Source organism: Condylostylus longicornis, unplaced genomic scaffold, assembly GCF_029603195.1.
Source record: "Condylostylus longicornis isolate FDR11 unplaced genomic scaffold, ASM2960319v2 ptg000030l, whole genome shotgun sequence".
Taxonomy (NCBI): Eukaryota; Metazoa; Arthropoda; class Insecta; order Diptera; family Dolichopodidae; genus Condylostylus; species Condylostylus longicornis.
The window spans coordinates 8860531-8867525 of NW_026577999.1; the positions used below are offsets into that span (position 1 = coordinate 8860531).

The following is a 6995-nucleotide window of genomic DNA, read 5'->3' on the forward strand; positions in this document are numbered from 1 at the left end:
GTTTACGTTGTATAACAGTTATTGCGCTAAGAAGAAAACAACAAAAAAGAAAAACAAATAAAAACATTTTATTTAAAAATCCAATAACAATTTTCTGGTTGTTGAAAATTTTTCAATAGTTTTTTTTTTGTCTTGTTAGTTTTGCTTTTGCTATTATTTTTCTGTTTTTTATCTTATTTTTCTTATTTGACATTTGAAATCTTCTTACTCAGTTACTCAGCTTTTAGTCTGGTTATAACCGTTATCGGGAAAAGTTGAATCATTTTGGTGTGGATATTGTGAATTTTTTTAAGTGTTTCCGTTAATATTTATATGGAAATTTTTTTAACCATACATACATATTAACACCAAACATCTATTTTTCAAACAATAGAATAGAAAAAAAAAAAGAGGTATTTGGAGAAGGAAATGAATGGAAGATGCATAGGAAAATTTCCTTCTATTACTTCAAATCAATAAAGAATAATTTTAATAAACTATTTTCTTATATAATAAATTAAATTCTAATGAACATAATATTATAATAAATTTGTATTTGCAATCCAAAAGAAAAAATAATATATTTTTAAGTTAAATGGATTATAAAAGAAAAAACGAAAACAGAAAAAAGTTCGGAAGATTATTTTGTCTGGAAGTATAGAATTATAAAAGAAAAAAAAAAATAAAAATTGAGAAAAGTCATCAATTGTGTTGGGCCGTTGCCGCATTTAACACAGGATATTAAATCTATAATTAAAGTTTGAGAAATTCTGTTTCAATATAAAAAGGTGAAATATTCGTGCAATTTTTTTATGACATTTAGAAAAATTCCCTTCGTGCATAATATATTTTTTTTTTATTTTAAATTTTCATTTTGTCAAAATTTAAAATAATTTAATTATAAAAGTTATATTGAAAATAATTATAAAAGTTTTGTTATTTTATTAAAATAAATAGTGATTTTCTTGAATTATTTTGTATACATTATTGTCGTCATAACAAATACATGGATAACTAGAATTAAAAAAAAAAAAACAAAAACAACAAATTTCAAATTAAAATTAAATACGAAGAAAACATAATAAAAATAAGTAAAATAAAAACAAAAAAAAAATTGTTATTTTCATATTGCTTTCCTTTTTATACACATGTAAAACAGGACATGGTGAAATAAATATGTATACATTTATTCGTTTGCATTTTGTTGTTTTTTTTTTTATTTTGAATTGAATTTTTGGGAAAACATTACATTCATCTCTCTTTATCCTGCAGTATTTTTATTGGATTTTTGGAATTCAAATTGTGTCCTATAAGATTTTTTTTTTTTTCTTCTATGAACAAAATTTTCTTGGAATCGGGTTTTGTTTTTTTTTTTATTCTGTTTTTACTGTTTTCTCTCATTTTGCTTTTATATTGTTTGGTGCTGTGCTATTATTTTTTATGATTTTCTGTTTTTTTTTTTTTGTTATTTTCTAATTTTTATAACAGTTTCATTATAAATATTACTCTACTAATCTTCAACATTCACGTTCTTCTTGTTAAAGGGAAAAAAAAAGTTACATTCGCTTCGCGTCTAAATTGAATTGAATTGCATATTGTAAAACAAAAAAAGTTTTCTGAAAAAATATTAATAAAAATTAAATAAGTGAAAAAGAAAAATAATTTTTAAAATTTATTTAAAACTTGAATTCTTAAAAATGTTTTAAAATAAATCAGTGTTTAATAAAAATACATAGTTGAATATAAAAAAGAAAAAAAAGTGAATAAGAATTAAAATAAAAACAAAATAAAAAGTAAAGAGGTGAATTTCAATTTTATACATAAGTTCTGATTCTCTCTTTCTCTCTATTATTTTGACTTGCCTTCTTTCATTAAAGAAGAAAAATAACAAAAATAACAACAACAAAATATACAACACACAACGAACGATTTTGAAGTGTGGTGAATTTTATGAAAGAAAAAAAATATAAGTTAAAATTTTATAAAAGAAGTAAGAAGCATTAAATTCAGTTCTTATTAAAATTTAAATAAAAATAATTATTATATTATATTTTTTAATTTACTTTCATAAATATTATAAATTAATTATTAAATTATAATTAAAAAAATTTGCAAAGGAATATTTGGATATACTCACAAGTAGGCTACATATAATAAATAATCAAAATAAAAAGTAATCAAAAAGGAAAGAAATATTCGAAGCAAATCTCGTTTTTTTGGGAATAATAAATAAAAGACAATTTTCGTACAGCGTCTGGAATATTCATAAAAATTTAGATTGGTAAGAATTTTATTTTATATTAGAAATTGTGTTTCAATATAAATTTTCTTTTGTATGGTTGGCGAAATTTGTACGTATATATGTAATATGTATGTCGGTATGTAAGAACAATATTTTAAATAAGTGGTTAAAAAAAATTTTATTAGTAAAATTTAATTAGAATGCCGGCTAACTGTAAAGTAAGAGAATTTCAATTTATGTATGTATGTATGTATGTATATATGCATGTACTTAATATACTACTAATATAGTGGGTATCTAATATACTACATACATACATACAGTGTCAAAAAGTCCTTAAAATATGTCACATGGTTTTTGAAAAATATTACAAATTTCAAAAGTTCTTACATATACTACCTATGTATATACAAAATAGGCACTATAAGCATACACTAGAAACAATATACATATTATAATATGTTTAGTAGGTTTTCCTAAGAAATTAAAAAATTAAAGTGAATAAATTTACAATTGCCTTAGATTGAAAATAATATTTCTAATAAAGCTGTAAAGAATGAGATTTTATTTTTAGTTATTGTGAATATTATTTTTAGGTAATTTTTATGAAATTGGTAAAATTGGATCTATAGACCAATCTATGCTACTATCATTAACTTATATCGTACTTAATTCATTTTTGTTAAAGGTTTTGAATTTTCCAATTAAATTGTAAAGATGGACGAAGTAAAATATTGGCATTAATAAAATTTTTATAATTGGCATACATATTATATGTTAAATTAAAATAGCTGGATAGGTATGGACTAAATATCTACATATGTACATATATTATTTTATTGTAAGATGTACATATTAAGTTTTCTTGAAATCAAATGAACTGTATCAAATTGTCACAGAATATAAATTAAATTCATTTAGTTTAAACTTTTCTACCTGCCTTTAGAAATTTAGATTTAAAAATTAAGAAATATGTAGGTTTTTATCAAATCTGACATTAGACTTAGAAAGTCTCATTACAGAATTCAATATTGAGTTTAGAAATTATGAGTTTTATTCAACACTGTGATATAAATATTACTTCTATGATGTAATTATTATATGTTTGTGTTGAACACCTAATAAGTTCATATTACCTTGCTTATTTTACTATGCTTATTTGTGCTAACGGCGAAAAAAAAATTAAGTAGCCCCACTTTATGTTCAAAGTTATTTCAGTTATATTGACTTAATTCATAATTTATGAATTTTTAAATACTTATTACAATTCGAGTTTTATACTTACAGATTTAATAATTAATACTTAATTTGTACTAGATTCTAAAAGAGGGCGTTTTCAAAAAAATTACATTTTGATCCTTTAAAAATTAAAAAATATCAAAATATTTAAATTAAATTTAAATTTAATAATTTTTTTACCTCGTTAAAGGGATTTCTTTGAGCTACTTCTATCTAAAACTAGTTTCAAATGTTTAAACTTATAAGAAAATTTATATTGAATATTTAAAAATTAGAAAAATATATTAGAACAAAGTTTATTTTAAAAATTTACCAAAAGTTTACTCTTAATCAATTTTTTTCTTTTTCTTTTTCAGACAACTTTCATAATAATTCCTCAATTCTATAAAATAAAATAATTAAAATTGTTCAATACAAAATTATTTTTTTCCTTACAATCTCTCTATGGATTAATAAAATTTGGATGGATTTAAAAATATATTTAATATTTAAAATTTAAAAATAAAAAAAGGAAAATAGTGGATAATTAAATTTATATATGAATATTTCAATTTATGAATTCAATTTAATGTTCAACAAAATTTCTTAATATTTTATAAAATAATTAAAAAAAAAAGAAAAACAAATTTATATGTAGTCGTAAAATCCTGAAATAAGTATATAAATAAAAAGTGTGTATAAATACAATAAATTTCTTAAAATAAGAAGTACACAATTAATTAAATAAGTAATAAAAATTGAGTTTATTTAATTTAAACACTTTATAAATAAAATAATATTATATAAATTCATTTACAAATATAATATATTTGTGCACAAGTATAGAAATATAAAAGAAAAATAAGTACGACATAATATTTTATTTTGTAATAATATAGTCAAAATTAGTTAAGAACTAAGTATATTAAAATAAAGAAAAAGTAATAAATAAAAGGCATAAAATTAAAAATAATCAAAAAAAAAAAGGAAAATATTTTATAATCGCCGTTTCATTTATTGTATAAATAAATAAATTGCGAAAATTTAATTAAAATCTCATAAAAATAATTTAAAAGTGAAATTTATTTGAAAATTTTCCAAAAAATTTAAAAAAAAGAAAAAAAATCTCGCAATTTTATGCATTCAAATTAAAATTTACAAATTTAAAAATAATAAATTTTATGTATTTAATTACACTAGTGTATTTAAGTATATAAAATTTTTTAATAATTTCTTGTAAGAAAAATAATATTATTCTTAATAATTAAAATTTATAATTATATCTATAATATATATACATACATATTTTAAATGTATTTCTAATTTTATAATATTATTAATTTCAAATTAAAATTTTAAAAAATTTTGTGAAAAAAAAAAATAAAAAAAAAAGTTAAAAGTAAAATAATAATAAGAAAAAAAATTAAACATAAATAAGAGTGCAAATTTTATTTTAATATTTGAAGAAAAAATATAAAAATTAAATTAAAATAAAATATTTTAGTTTTCTTAAAATAAAAAATCAAATTTATTTCTAATTAATATTTATATATATGTATATTAATATATGAATGCATATATATGTGAATAATATTTCTTAAATATTAGAAATATACAAAAATAAATAAATCTACAAAATAAAAATAAATAAAATTTTTTTTTTTTTTATAAAAATTTTTTAATAAAATTAATCAAAATTAATCACCACTACAAAATGTTATTTGAAAATCCAGCTGTTGCTGCTAAATTACCATTTCCATATAATGTGCCACCGCCGATACAAGCTGCGGCTGCTGTTCCAAATATCAGGTATCTATATGTTGTTAAAATCATCTTATTAATATAATATTATTAAAACATATTTTTAAAATATACCAATATTAATTAATTCCGATTTATATTTTTTGGGATTAATTAGAAAGTTATGTTAAAAGAATAGTTTTTTAAGATACCTGCATACTGTTATATCGTTGATTATGCAATATTAAGTAAAAACAAACAATAAATTTCAATTTATATGCTAATGTGAAAATAAAACTCTCATGCGGTTGTAATTGAGGTGAAGATGTAAAGGTACTCAAATTTTAAATGATCAAACTGATAACTTACTTTGTAAATTGAAATTATCATGTTTAACGGTATCAGTACCTGACTTTTTAAAAAATTAAGATGTTAAATATAAATAAATCACTAAGGTCCAATATTTACCATAGTTTTTTAATATCTTTTCCAATTTCCGAATAATAAACAAAATTTAAAAATCTAATTGAATCGTTCCCGTATTGTGGCCCTATTCCTAATTATTTCAAAAAATTACTGTCAAAATTGATTTTAAATAATTTATGAATTGTAAATTAATGTTTGTATACAAACAATATGATTTTTTTTTTCTGACAGAATGACCGATTTAAATTAAATATGAAAATTATAAGTAGAAGAAAAAAGAACTTTTGAAAAGATCTTTAAGGTGAACCGTCAATATTTAAATTTTTTTTTTTGTACAGACAAGAGACAAGCAACAAATTTGTATGTATATATATATATATTTATTCATGTACATATAATTTCATCATAATTATTACAGTCGCAGTGTTGCTTTTATTAATCTATTTTTTCTCTTGAAAATGCTTGTAAACGTTTAAAAAAGATGCCCATAAAATGCAGATTAAAATTTTTTTTTAATGGTAATTTTTGTATTTTTATTTTTTTTTTTTTTTCATTTTTTGTTTCAATTTTTGTTTTGTTTGTGTGCTTTTTTTTTTGTAAGTTATTCATTTTAATTTTTTTTTCATTTAAGTTTTTATCATTTCATTTTTATTTTTCTTACCTTTTTTTTATCAAAAATTTTAAGTTTGCATCGTTTTGTGTTCTTTTTGGTTTAAATTTGGTTTTTAATGGGTATACAAAAAAAAAAAAACAAGAAAAAAACTTAAGTATAGGTAAGTAAAGATATTTTTGTTTTACTGTTGCGTTGCCTTGTTACTGTTGCCTTAAAAATAAAGAGAAGCAAAAGTAAAAAAGAGAAAAAAAAAATTAAATTTTGTTGGTCAAAAAATTAAAATCAGGTGGTTTTGGCTTTATTAAGTTTTTTTTTTTTTTTTGTTACCTTTTAATGAATTATAAGTATGTGTGTATGTAGGAACTGTTTAAATAGACATACAAATATTATAATGAAGCATACTTAATAACTAAGTAAAATGTTGTTCTCTTTTGAGAAGAATATTCATAAATAATTATGGTTAAAATATTTAAATGGTCAGACGTCAGAGATTTTTTGGGGGAAAAAAAACACAAAAACAAAAAACATCACCATTTTTATATCTAGTCTTATTTTTTTTAAATTTTTTTTGGGGTCAGTTTTTTTTTTTTATTTTGGACTCTCTTTACAGTTTATTTTGTTTCTATTAGTTTTTTTTTTTTTTGCTATACATGATGTGGCGGCTAGGTTATGATGACTATGACGGCGTCGGTAGTTTGCAAGTATTTGACGCGGTCTTCTCTATTGCAAGTGTACATACAACAATAACATTACCTATTTTTCTTTTTTTTTTCTATT

General features: G+C 19.9%; 1 long non-coding RNA gene across 3 annotated transcripts; it reads left to right on the top strand.

Annotated features, from left to right (window-relative positions):
* The first annotated feature begins 208 nt into the window (after positions 1–208).
* Positions 209–4131, top strand: LOC129607893 (uncharacterized). 3 transcript variants are annotated; one of them, XR_008696855.1, is made up of 3 exons: positions 209–1157; positions 1524–2260; positions 3817–4131. It is a non-coding gene; the product is annotated as an uncharacterized LOC129607893 (long non-coding RNA). The 3 variants fall into 3 exon arrangements; XR_008696856.1 differs by having other exon boundaries at positions 209–1144; XR_008696854.1 differs by having other exon boundaries at positions 217–767.
* The last annotated feature ends 2864 nt before the right edge of the window (positions 4132–6995 follow it).